The sequence below is a fragment of the Epinephelus fuscoguttatus genome, linkage group LG11, assembly GCF_011397635.1.
Source record: "Epinephelus fuscoguttatus linkage group LG11, E.fuscoguttatus.final_Chr_v1".
Taxonomy (NCBI): Eukaryota; Metazoa; Chordata; class Actinopteri; order Perciformes; family Serranidae; genus Epinephelus; species Epinephelus fuscoguttatus.
In genome coordinates this window covers 23,545,050-23,559,463 of record NC_064762.1, presented here as the reverse complement: position 1 = coordinate 23,559,463, position 14,414 = coordinate 23,545,050, and the positions used below count along the sequence as shown (strand labels likewise).

Below are 14,414 nucleotides of genomic sequence, written 5' to 3'. Positions count from 1 at the left end.
TTTTCCTCAATAAGCTGGACATTTCTATCCAAGAGTGTTGGGACAGTTCCAGAGTCTTATTAATTTGTTCTCATTTGGCCGTCTCACAGTTAGCGCGCTACGGAGACAGGCTGCTAATGAAAGTAAAAGCAGGATGTGGAGATAATTACAGTTACAGGCAGATCAGCTGCTGTTCTGAATCCATTACCATGTCATTTGGCTGTGACGGCGACTTCTTGCAAATTTTCCTCAAGACAAATAATGAAGTTATCAATATGGCAGCCATATGTTATCCACAGCGAGGATGCTGTAGGTGTTCTCACTTTGATTACATAAAATTGTTTTTAAAGACAGTCAATGGGCCCTATATACAACTCTGTATACAAGTTCTAAATTACATTTTCCCCACATAATTAAAGGCTAAATGAATATAGAGGACTCTGTATGCTACTTTGTTTATTAGAAGAATAATGTGTGAATTGTTTTACCCCATTTTTAAAAATACAATATCATTGCTAGTATAATCTTCCATGTAATATGCTGTATAATGTGTCATCTCTAGTGTGTTATGTAACAATCCATGAAATGTCCTGAAAGATGGACCTCAACTTCATCCCTAAAGAAGAGCCCAGCAATATATCAGCTGTTATAAACTTGTTGCAGATGCTATATCAATATCAGCGTCTATGTCAGAAGATCAATAAGAAGAAACTGCACTACAGAAATATCAAAAATATATCTGAATTAATTCAGAAACAGTGTTTCTGTACAGTTAAAAGAGGTCTGACAAGTTTATTTTTGAACTTTAAAATGTCTCTACATTGCTCAGTCACAACTTTTTTGTTGCGTAAAATGTCATTTGTGAAAAAATAAAATAAGATCAGCCAATACATTTTTTTTAAACTTTTAAATATTAATGTCATTATCAGCTTCAACAATACAGTATCAGACAGGCTACATACTAAAGAAACAGCCAATTCACCAGAATAAAAGGGTAGCAGATTACAGGTATATTTACACACACACACACACACACACACACACACATACAGGTAAGTTTTTCAGGTGAGACAGCTGCCAAGCAGCAGGCAGCACCAGACGACTGTTTAAGACCAACAAAACCAGGTGTTTGCAACAAATCCAGCTGTGTTTGTAGCGACAAAAGTGTTGTTGTTTTTTTTAAACAAGAGTTTGGAATATTTATAGTTGTTTTTGTCAGGGATGTTCCTGGCAGCTAATTTCCCTGTCGATGAAACAAAAATTTTAATTAAGACTAGTCGACTAGTCTGAAAAAGGGAAAACACTCAGAAAACAGCCAAAATTTAGCACAATTTATTGTTAAGTATTTGAAATACCCCCCCACCCCCCCATCACAATCTTTATGCCACTGAAGTACGAGACACTTTGTGCCGTGCGGTATGAATGCTAACATGACGACAACTCAGTCAAAAGCTAACCACTAAAATCACATCTAAAATAAATAAATTGCCTCTGAATTGTGGGGCACATTGAACCCGCAGATTATCCGACAAAAATGATAGCAATTCACTTTAACGTTAATAAAACATCTAAATTATAAATAAATTTCAGCTGAAATTTCGCGCTGTGCAATATGAATGTAAACCCTGCACATTATCTGACAACAACACTTCCCACCTTGCTGTTTTAAAACTCCAGTCTACTCAAACATTAACGTGGGGAGGGGGACTGCTGTCTGACGGCTCTGTAGCACCCACTAGTGGTGGGCAGCTACATAACAGTTAAGCGGCATTGTACGTGAATAAAACACAAATTACTTTAACCGACTAATATTTCTGGTGCTGACTAGCGAGGGGGCAGACGTATAATCATTTAGACGACCAATCGCGTGCAACAAAAACAGGCATTTTTCAATTAAAGTTCAGTACATTTACAGCCAACCGGGTATGTTAAGCCAAAACATGGCGTTGTCCTAACCTTAACCAAGTGGGGTTTTTTTTTGCCTAAATCTAACCACACATTACTCACATCATTGTTTCAACATAAAATTGAAAATTGAAGCATTAAGACTTAAAGTTTCAACATATCCACCATATATAAGATTTAGAAATGTAGCATGATCGTGGTTTGCAGAAATGTACAATGCCAATGTTTATTCTGGCATGTGTATTGAAAGTAAACTCTTGCTTTGTAATTTATGTAATTAAATGTAATTTTTAAGTAATTTTAAGGAGTTATCACATCATTTATTTGGTCACAGATGAAGTGTCTGGATGTAAAAACTACGCAGAGAAAAGAAAAAGAAAAGTATCTTTGGAGATAAAACATGAATCCTGTGTTTTAACCCGCAGCGATTCCATCAGGCTCTTTAAAAAAACAACACTGTAAGCCAAGACAGCAGCTGACCTTTCAGTTACACAGCATCCATTTGATTCCATTTAACTATACGCTCCATTCTCAAAGCACCCTCAAGGCATCGCAGCCTATTGATCTCACACAGAAAGTTTATCTACAACTCTAACACTGTGTAATGTCATGCTGTACTTGTGCTTTCTCTGCAGCCAGTGAGAGGAAAAGTTTGGAAACATCGGTGCAGGGAAGTTGGCTCGAGAACAGGACCGCAATACTCCTCCTGGTGTTTGGTGAGAATCATAATATATTCAGTATTCAAACACCCACAGTAGGAGTTCAAGGAACTTAGCCTTCACCGTGCCTTTTTTCGAATACGGGGTATAAGGGTATCCTTCACAAAAATGCTTAGTGGTTGCCAGGCAACAGCAGATATGTCAGTGGGAGACAGTTTGCAAGGTAGGGCTCACTTACAACTTTACACTTATCCTAAGAGGAGAATGAAGCACCCATAAATTAAGAGAAGAGTTAAAGAGATAAATACAACTCAAAGCACATTAGAGCAATGCACTATCTGTAAATTATACAGCCTGCAAATACCAAATATATCCAGCAAGAGGACACACATGTCCAGATCAGTCATCTTGACAGATTATCCTGTTCCTCCTGGTAATTAAACCACATGCTGCTGCGGTGTTCACTGAGCTGTCTGGCACATTAATGAGCCATAAGAACATGCTAAATGCGCCGTAAAGGGTGACACAGGCGTTTATGATCAAACACACCTCACTGTACAGCATATCTTCACTTATTCTTACAACTGCCTTTAACTTTGGACATCAACATTTCATGCGTGCTCTCCATCCTGGAATTAGGATTTGTCAGAGGAACTAAGCATTACATATTTTTCCCAAACATCAAACAGCATCTCCTTTGGATTTAAACTTTGGGATTTGATTGCCGGTACATCAAAGGACAGCCCAGCGGTGTGTGCGTGTGCATGTGTCTTTTTGCTCTTGCTGTAAGTTACTCTTCCAGGCCTCGTCTTCAGGATTTTGAAAGTACAAGCCTGTCACAGCTCCAGCCAAGATAAAAACAAGTGCGATGACCTCGGCTGTCAGCCGAGCAGCCCTCCTTGCCCCCCCGAGAAGGGAAAAATAGACACAGTGGAAGCTCGCAGACAGCAGCGATGGACACTGGGATTACACGCAGCACTATCAAAACACCGCTGATGTACTGCAGCTGTTTACAGAGGCGACACCGATTGTTTTTAAGGTGTTTCTGCTATATTAGACAGCACAATGAGGAGAAAAAGGGAGGCGAGAAGTGGAAAGGGATGACATGTAACTGTTTGTGTGGGCCTGAAGTATCAATACAGCAATGTGTGAGACTGCCTAAAAAAGACCTCAAGTGTTTCTGCTTCTACGGTATAAAATGTGCCTCTAGGCACTGTGCAACGTGAGACTTATACCCCAGGCAGTAAATAAATCAAAACATACACACAGTCACACGCTCAAAGGTGGTGTTGGACCAGAGGAATTTTGTCATGGTTTTAAGAACCTTTTTTACTGTGTCCGCTCCGCAAGAACTACAAGCCATCGTAGTTCTTGAAGCAGCATTTTAGGGAATTTCTTAGCTCCCATTTCATAGTCTGTACTCTCTCAGCACAAGATAAACTTTGTGTGATCGAACACATAGCCAACGCAGCACCAGCAACCACCATTTTTAAAAATTTGTTATTTCAGAATAAAGTGATAGTGCTATACCACGAATGCAAGCAGAGGAAAAGCCCTTGGTGGTCTGTAGTTCTCGGGGGAGCTCCTCAGTGGGCAGTTTCTCTCAAGGAGTCCCCAGAACTGTTTGGTCGAAAAACAGCTGTAGTCACACATATACAAAGACTGTACACACAACCATAGGCCTCTACACTCATTCATTTATACAAGAATACACAACCACACATGTATAATATTAATCAGAAGCAAATACCATCATTTACAATGACATTCAGCTATCTCAGGACACCACGTCTATCATTTGAGGGGGAAGCTAATACAAAATCCGAGCCCTATACCCCTGCCTATACTGGCCTTTTAACTGCTCACCCATGACTAACTGACCACCATTGCAACACAACAAGGGCTAATAATTCAAGCAGAAGCGACTGTCAGAGCAGTTTTATTATTCTTGGTGATATATTACCTTTTCAGTGGTTGTTTCCGTCGCATCTCTGCTGTAATTAGCTACCTTACTCACCTCTTTTGTGTAAATGACTTGACTTTATTGTTTGTGCCAAGCACAGGAAGAAGATGGGAGCAGGGTTGGAGGGAGAGGCTTCTGCAGAGACCGGTCCGGGAGGAGTAATGTTCTGCCGGTGCTCACAATTCCCACCGGTCTAATCGAGGGAGCTAGGTAAGTTAATATCCCTCTAAACTGTCCACCTTTGAATAACATTCAAGACTCGATTTATGCCTCCAGTGTGTCGAGGCAGAGTGTGACCATTCAGCTAAACCTGTGTGAATATAATGTGACATGAATCAATCAGTCGGCGCAATGTTATGTGGCATTTTAAGAGCCGTGCTGGCAGTAGAAGGGTAGGTTCATGATTTTAAAATGTAGCAATGAGACGCGGAGCCTCTCATGCTACCCATCTGTGGTGTCACTTGTTCAACTATGGTGGCAGTTTGTGATGAAGATTTTTGGCCTTGGTGTGTGAGGAAAATGAAAAATGAATGTGTGACAGGCTCTACTTTTAGTTTGAAAATCAGCACAGCTCCTCCTAGCATGACAGTGTCAAAAACGTCAGACTTTACTTCTGTCACATTGGAAATGGCTAAATTTTGAATATCTGCTAGAGACTGGGCGGACCGAGTCATCTGCCATGCCTTTTCAACACAGCTAATGTGCTCCATCACTTGTTCTCTGTGCTGCACACGGCCTAATGAGGCAGAAACCACTTGAAGTGCTTTTTTAGCAATGAAAATGCACCATGATAGCCAATCAAGCAGCCAGATCTACAGTAGATGCAACACAGGCAAGGCATCACTGACTCATCACAGTGTCTCACCAGAACTAATGGACAGCTGGCAGCAAGAGTCCATGTCATGCAGACAGGCCTAGCCAGCCCGGCCTCCCCCCAAGGTCACAGCCAGTCTCTTGCAGAGCACTGGCACCAGAGCAGCAGATGGTGGTGAGATGATGGCCTATCATTACTCACCCAGCAGAGAAGATGGCTGTCCTTTGTCAGAACAGGCTTGTGGGAATTCAGATATTTGCTGGTTTAAGTTTTTTTGTAAAAGACTTTTTTTTTCTGCAGAGGTGTTTCCCCTAAGTTAGGGTGAGGCTGAAGGTGTCCAAGAGTCAAGGCCTTTCACAATACAGAGTATGACATGTTTAAGTCGAGTCCTTAGTAGTTAAAAACTTGGCAAGTTGAACTTAACTACAGTAGGGCTGTAACTATTATTTTCATTATCAATTCACCTCCCAATAATTTTCTTGATATTTTGATTAATTGTTTGGTCTCTAAGACATCTGAACACAGTGGAACTTGTCCATCACACAGTCCTAAGTGAGGTCCTCAAATGCCTTGTTTTGTCCAAACAAAGTCCAAAACCCAAAGGGAGAAACGTTCTCTGGTGTGAGGATTTGTTAATGGCACAACAAATGTTGCCAAATGATTGTCGATGAATTGACTAATTTTTGTGGTATACAGTGTAACACAATAATCTTAAGTGAAAGATCGACTGTGAGATGTGGTCATCAGATAAACTTCTTTTTTAAACATTAATTCATTTTTATTTAAAGATGTCAAGTTCTGAGTTACATAGTTAAATTTAAAAGTTTTAAGTTCAAAAAGAGTTTAAAAGAGTTAATTTAAAAAAAAGTATAATTAAAATACAGATACTATCAAAATTGTTGTGATTAAAAAGGTTATATTCAAATTTATTCTTTTTGGTTAAAAAGCCTATATGTAGAACGAAACATTCATTATTTTTGCTTTGCGTTTGTTCATCATGCAGGAATGCAAATTTGAGTGCAACACCATCATGGGTAGGATGGGTCACAAGGAGCTGTGTCTACGTCTAGAAAGGATTTAGTAGGGGCTAAAGTGAGCGTTGTATTTAATTGGTTCTCTTGTTTCAATTTAAACTGCCTGTTGTCTGACAATCCAATCAATGTGTATTGCTCTCAACCAGTGGTTCCCAACTGATCCCAGTCACAGGATCCAGATTTGTCCTTAGTCATTAGTTCAAGGTCCACACACTTTAATATATTCAGCGTCATACTTGCGTTTGGCCATGTCATCGAGCTAGTTTGTTCTTTCTGTCAAGTGGCTGTCTGTTAGTCACTCACTCTACAGCAGGAAACTGCACTTCAAAATAAAAGCTCAAACTTCACAATCCTTCCACAATCACAAGTCGCTTACGTCCACTCAGAATGGACCCACGAACCACTTTTGGACCACGACCCACCATTTGGTAACCACTGCTCTAAACAGCTGGAGTTTGCCATTGGCTGACTGCGATCAACCGACCATGCCAAGGCGGGTGGCCATGTTGTTGGACAAGAACATATGTCAGTGCTGGGAACTCAACAGTATTTTACTTCTGAAATTAGAAAAGGGCTCAAACATTACTGTACAATGTAAGGCTTGTTTACTGGTGTTAAAAATGCTGTTAACATTGAAATGCTCAATGTCAAACTTGAGGAAACAGCTACATTAACGAAACTGCAGTAAATCACATTTAAAAAGTCATTATGCAGAAATCTGTGACCTATCACATTTCAGAAGTAACCTTCCCAACACTGCGTACATATTGGGTGCCAAAAATACACAGAGGCAGTGCTATTGTAAGACTACACAATAAAAAACAAACCCTAAGCTAAACCAAATATTAGATGTTCAACCCTGATACCAGCCAGTCATTACCACCAGAATGATCGTTGACGCAGACGCCTTGTCTTGCTCGTCCAGTCTGACTAGCAGGTTCTCACATTTTTGAAAGTATCATAGCTTATTTTGAAGTACAATTATTTTTGTAATTAAACCACATATTCCAAATCTGAACGGTTAATTTCCTGCCTAAAGAAATCCTCAAAATTACAGTTTGATGACACAGTAACACACAGCTGTGAAACCAGTCCAGTCACCAAAAGAAAATGTTGGCATGGTATGTGTTGGCAAACCATGAATATGGCACAATTGTGAAATTTCATAAGTATCCTATCAGCGTTTCAAAGGTGATAGTGCCACAAAAGGCATTTATCTTTAACTGAGATATTGCTGATTTTCCTGCTGGGGATAAGAAACCAGGTATTTTTTATCTAACCATAACCTGGTGGTTTTTGTGCCTAAACATAACCACACATTAACCCCAGTGTTGTTTGAAACATTAAGTTTCAAAGTATGCACTACATAGTATTGTGCAAATGTAACGGACCTGTGGTTTCCAGGCAATCGCATGGTAAAACACAAACTACATCAGTTTTGATTCTGATATCATCCACTATCACTGTGCTGGTTGATGTGAAATGCACGCTGGGATACTTGTCAATCCTTAGACCACAAGCCTTGTTTCTGTTGTCGTCCATCTCCTATTTCAGATTTCATCTTCATGCTAAAAATCAAGGCTGTCAGACCAACTTTTTACAGTTTAAAGGCACAAAAATTTCCAGTGCTGGAGACTTTATTGCTATAGCAACCAGTGCATTGAATATTCGGCTGTGTTTGGACTAAAAACAGAATGGAGATGCACTTAATGCAACACTATTACAAAAGCAGAGGCTTAGTCACAGCCTCCCTCCATAACGCACACACACACACACACATACAGTGAGACAAACACAGTGACCTGCATCTCAGCAGGATATTGGAGTTCCCTTCCTAGCTGTGGGACGTCTGTGCTCGCGAAGGGCTGAAGGAGAGCGAGAGAAATACAGAGGAGGAGACGTGTGAAGGGTTAGTGAGTTTGTTGCTAATGAAGATTTCGCAGCTTCAAAGCACTAATGCTATGTACAGAGACGTGGCATAACAAGCTCAGGCAACAACACCCCGGGGTGCGTTCAAGAAAATGATATAAATCCCATTTTTCTAACGGAGTAGACGGTGAATGTGTATGGAGTTATTAAGTGTTTGAGCTTTTAGATGTTAGATGTGTTAATAAAGGCACATGCTTACAGAGAATAGCATTTTTAAAAAGTTAAGATTATTTCTTTTTTATTTGATTGTTATGGACATACCGGCTCAGAAAGTGAACAGCCCTGAGCTCGAAACACTTGTTCTGATTGACTCCAATGGTCCTGGGGGTCCTAGTGACAGAGACAGCGAGACCTGGCTGAGTGTTTTCTCTACTGTCTCCCTGTATCTAGGCAACAGCAAACTGCCACGATTATTACATCATCTGGCAGAGTGGGCCTCCCATGTATTAATCTCAAAGCAACACTTAGCTGAGCTTAGTGAGCGCTGAGCGAGAGCAAAGGGTGCTTCACATGTAAAGAGGGGAGGATGGAGAACAGGGCAGAGGGTTGTGGTCTGTGTGTGAGTAAATTTGCGTGCGTATGTGTGTGTGTGTGTGTGTGTGTGTGTGTGTGTGTGTGTATGTGTGTGTGTGTGTGTGTGTTTCACAAAGTAGCACGCGGGAAATTGTGTGTTATTCATCACATGCTTTTGCAGAGCGGTGACAAAAACGGTACTACTTTAATGGTTCATGGCCTCTATCGGGGACCTGTAGTAACTGCAACTATACTGGCCAAACTGGGTGGAGTGGGTTTTCATTCCCAAACACAGTACAAGCCATGGAGTGAGTTTTGAGGGCCAGCAGTGTCAGCACTGAAAGTGTTATGGTTGAGTCAGTGGTGCAGATCAACATCCTGTCAACCCTCTCCAGATATATAACAGCTATTTTTGCACTACGTGGCTGTAAAACTCTTATTCACTGCCCTAAAGCATAAGACCAGTGATACTGCATTTTTGCAACCAAGTGTATTGTAATGTAACAAATTCCAAGTACTGCCTGTGAAGTCCTTTTCTATTATGGCTCATTCCTTTGCGCCATAGACTTCACTGTTGCCCAAAAGCAACTAAAAACCCATAAATGGGCCAAACTGTTGCCCTGGTGATTTGATGCTTCATCACCATGAACTTGGCCGCTGTATTTTGTTTTAACCTTATTCCACGAACACAATTCTGCTACCTTGAATGCTCAAAAGAAAATGACACATGTAACAGTCCACAGTTGAAAACAGTCCCCAAAAAAAGTACCATTTACTGCACTTTGAGTAATCATTGCTAAAAACAATAGTGCCCAGTTGTTTAAGGGAATTTGTGATCTATTTTTAAAGGGATTACACCCACCAACCATATCACAGCACAGAAGAAAGTGTGCATCTACCCATGGACATGAGGCTTGTGCCTGTGGCAACGTGAGATGTATACATTAATGGTGTCCTTCTGCATGGGGTGACTTGGCTTGGCTTGGCTTGGTTTGGTTTGGTTTGGGCCATCAGCTCAGCACAGCAGGGATTTGCATTTCCATTACAACCGGGCTACCTTCTTGAAGGTGTGTCTTTAACAGATGATGGCTTGTCTTGAGTGATGATGTTATAAAAGCAGTGGGCTGATCCACTGCGTAAATTCCCTTTTATTTTTGCTGCATGTGTTTTTCCACATTTTCCAGCAGGGCAGATAAAAGAAGTTTACCTGTTGGATGTGAGCTGTCTGCAGCTCTTGATCTAACATCTTACTGTGGCTGTTTCTGCTTTCATGTTCCTCCCTGCAGTATTATTAGACTTGCCTTTATTGAAGTGGAGCTGCTCACAAAGTTTCCTCCAATTCAGTAATAACACCTTTTTTTCTTATAGATTCTTCACAGTAAAGGTCCCCCATTATTTTGTTATTTAAAAACTTTTATTGTGAAGTACCAAAATAAGGAAATCTTGTGTTTTCGAGCAGCAACTTTACACAACTTCTAATGTGGCGGATAGCCAACATGAAACGGTAAAATTAAGTAGATATCTAAAGTTAAAAACAGGACACAGTGGAGAAACTAAACTCCAAACCAGAGAGTTTCGGTCAGAAGCTACAAAAGTACTGAGAGCTGATCACATAGAGACTTTTAAAAACGCCTTTCTCTCCGGTCTCCTGCAGACAGAGGTGAGTCAAGTCTCGCAACACACGCTCTTGTTTAGGGGGCGGCAGTAATGGGGGGTTGGCTGCGGTCGGCCAGACATCACCGCTACCCACTTGAGGGCAGGCGGCCCGGCTTTTGGACCTACTCCAGAGAAGGTCCATCTCTGGTGCGGCTTGGCGTGGCTTGGCGTGGCACGGTGTGGCCAAGACTGACAATGGAAAAAGGGTACTAGTTCCATTATATTAGAGAGATGTCTTCTGTCAATATCTCCAATCCTCAGCAACTCACAACAACACAATCTAGACTGTGAGAGGAAAAATATATGTTTTTGATTTGGGGTTAAACAGTCCCTTAAAAGATGAATGTCTCCAGTAGGAACAAATAGGCTTCAGACTGAGTCCCACAGATGGGCTAGGAAGTCAAAATGCACTTAAATGCACTTTAGATTGACATTTTCAAATCATCCAAAATGCGAAATGTGGATGATTTGATGGTGACGGTACACACCCTGACTATTTAAGGTAATAGTAAAACCAGAATCAGGAAGTAGTATTTACATTATTATTATTTTCATGTGTTATTAGAGGCACAATCTGCCATATTTTACCATCTCAGGCTTTGTATATTCATATTTGAATCTGACCTAGAAATGAGGTGTGCAAAACATTCGTCTGTTTTCTCCAACATTCACAAACAACATTAATGTAGACAAAAATCTGAACAGCATCCAATTATATGAAAAACATCCTCAAAAAAAACAAACAAACAGCAACGTAGTGTTTAAGGGACTCGTTCTGTAGCAAAATTGTGTGCAAGCAAACAGGATGCCATACACTCTCCTCCTCCTACTTGCAGCCTCTAACCACACCGTATGAATAATACATTTAATGCATCAAACAGGCTAATAACTAATACAGTTTGTCATGCCACCAAATGACTATTAGCTCTGTTTACTCACTTCTTAATCAGTTTCCTGAAACAAGTGTCTTATCGTGTGCACAAGATGTCTTCTTTAGCCACCCTTGGCCTCTCGATGGAACCAGATGTCTCCATTCTGCTGCCCATCAGTGTGTCTCTGTGTGCACATGTATGTGTGGGTATTGTTTGAGCCCACATGGAGCTCTGCAGTTATATTTGTGCACTGCTGAAACCAGTAATGCAGATAATTGTTAGGTATAACAATGTGCCTCTGAGCCGCTGTTAGTGATTCACCTTTTGTTTAAAAATCATATATAGTCTACACTACATTAATTAATCAGGCCATGTGATTTTGCTGTACAATTCACAGCATCCACTTTGGCGTTTTAATAAACTCATCTTTTAAAAGGGCAATAAGGAAGATATGTTGTCCTATATTGTACAAAATGACCTTAATATATCCATGGGAGCTGATAGGATACTAGTGACTCAGTGGTTATTTGGCAAGGTGCTGAGATTTGTAGCCTTTAAAACTCAATTTCTGTGTCGGAGAAATCCTTCTTATTTTGATAATATCCAGTGTTTTCACATTTCTTTACTTGAACGCCACCTTATGCCCTGAGGCCTTTTGATTATATGAATGTCTCTCACCCTGGAAATTTAATTTTACAGTAGAAAAGACATTTTTGTCACACTAATTTGTTTTCCCAATTAATAACCGCCTTGATTATGTTACCTGGCAGTATTTTGGTTCAGGTGTCAGAAGCACGTAGACACAGTTTTAGCTGAGATAGCTGCAAGTGATACGTTAAGGACATGCTGAAATATAAGTTGAGAGGCAGGCAACATTGTTTTTAGGTTGTTTGCCAATTTAACTGATTGTGTTTTTGCAGACAACACAGTGTAAAATATTGTCAAAGGTGTATTTATAAAGTTGATTTTAAATTATTTATAAGTAAATAGTTTCATCAGTATTTTTATTTACATTCACCTTCCTCTTAGTGGTTGTTTATTTTTTATACTTTTATACTTTTTATACTTTATAAAACCAGTTTCAACATGAGCACTATGAATGAATCGTTAATCATCCCTCTGATGTTTAATAATCATAATGGTTGAGATTTTGCAGTGATGATGGTTTGCACAAATGTGATGAATTAGTGATACAGATGCTACAAAGATCCACAGCCATGCTTATTGACGGCTGCTCTGGCACCATCGGAGAACCTCACTGATGCAACACAGGCAGTGAAATTGCATTCCTCTACTGTATTTCTCATTGGCAGGTCTAATGAGTGATGTAAATGCTTGTTTTAGGGCATTTCTACAGCCATTAATGGCAAACTGTGGTTGTAGAGAAGAGGCTCGTGCATATCCACCCAGCACCACAATTGTATGTCAAGTCCATCTTGTTTTATGGGGCATAAACATGGAGAACCACAAAAGTCACCACCAACAAACTGCAAGCCTTTCTAAACAGATGCATAAGACACATCTTTGGAATATAAATGTCAAATACAATAACAAATGAAGAGCTCTGGCAAACCACACAACAAGAACCACTTGAAGCACAAGTCAAACGCAGGAAAAGGGGCTGGATTGGGCACACCTTGAGGAAACCTCCCTCCCAACACGACCAGACAGTCCTTATCCTGGAACCCACAGGAGAAAAGAAACCCAGGAAGACCAAGGACTGAAAGAGAGGGTGCATTGTCATTCAGGAAGTTGAGGTTTTTAATTCTCTGCTTGTGGAGTTTAATCAGGTATTCAAATCCATTTAAATCCCCTTTTTATCTCTTGCTGATTTTTGTGTTTGTTTGTAATGTCGATTATTCATCGATGACTCGAGAATAGCCTGTAAACTCATCATATCCTTTATAAGCCGAAACCCTACTCTCCTAAATAGAAACGTTCAGATTATGGACACAATTTCCCTATTTACATTTAATAAAAAGTTATAAGCGACTTGACCTCTTTTATTTCTTGCGAGGTTTTTTGACGTCCTGCTGATGTGTTTCCATCAGCTGTGTGTTGCTGCACACAAGCAGCAGTATGGCTCTTGGAGTCCAGTGTGATTTGTCAAAGCAGTCTGACATTCAACAGAAACTGTTTCTTCTTAATACACCAAGAGCACACTGCAGAGGCAGAATATTTTAATAAAGATGCTGCTGAGGGAGATTATACAAGCACAAACTGGGTATTTCACACAGCAATATTTCTTATTATGCCCATCTGCAGTCACAATAGCAAGCCTTTGTCCTGGTTTCAGAGCGCCTTGGGTGGTAACTTTGCTGTTGTGAAGGGTTTTGTTCAGGGATAACGGCCTCAATGAATAGCGGGTCCAGAGGCAAATAAGATAGAACTGAAATCAAATCAGAAGCCTCCAGGGCATTAAGTGATTCATCTAAATGATTTTTTTTTTTTTCAAATACAGGATACAAACTATTTGGTAATGTGATTTTCAGTGAAAGCACACAAGGTAATTCCACAGGGCTGCTTGCTTTTTTCATGCAAAAAAATTCAACAGCAGCTTATAAGACAGATCCAGATCAAATTTTATTAGGATCTCCTACTCAAGCATTTTCATTTCCCCTTTACAAATAGATACTACCATAGAAACTGAAGCTTGAAATGTAGACCAAAATAACAGTAAGAGTATCTGACATCAGTACAGTATGTTTACACACACTGAACCTTAATTGTGCTTCAAGGAGAGCAGTTCATTACTAGAAAGCACTCAGAGAGCACCTACCTTCACCATGGCTGAGCAAACCTCCAGATGTTACTCTGATTGGCTGATGAGGTCCGTGATCTTTTGACAATACCCAAATTCTGTCTACGAATGTTAGGGCTTTGTTTAAAAAGGTATTGAATAAGATTTAAGTGAGTCAGGTCCACAGTCACTGAGGTATGGTTGTATAAATTCCTCGTGATACTGTAGCGCCACCTCTGGACAAAATGTCATCAAAGTCTGCAGCATCACCTGGAGTATATACGTGCACGTTTTGTCTATATTGGTTGCAGTTGCAAAGTGTGTTAAAGGGTTGTGGAAGCATCTCCAAA

The 14,414-nt window shown here is 40.2% G+C and overlaps 2 protein-coding genes across 6 annotated transcripts in view; one reads left to right on the top strand and one right to left on the bottom strand.

The window, feature by feature from the left end:
• The window catches only part of LOC125897622 (cytospin-A-like), a 120,663-nt gene that overhangs the window by 64,354 nt on the left and 41,895 nt on the right, over nt 1-14,414 (top strand). Inside the window, exons 4-5 of the mRNA XM_049591046.1 lie at nt 2,520-2,600; nt 4,607-4,716. The gene's annotated coding sequence lies outside the window, so the exon portion shown is untranslated. The remainder of the gene's footprint in view (nt 1-2,519; nt 2,601-4,606; nt 4,717-14,414) is intronic.
• The window catches only part of LOC125897621 (disks large-associated protein 2), a 127,892-nt gene that overhangs the window by 90,775 nt on the left and 22,703 nt on the right, over nt 1-14,414 (bottom strand). The gene's annotated exons all lie outside the window — the stretch shown is intronic.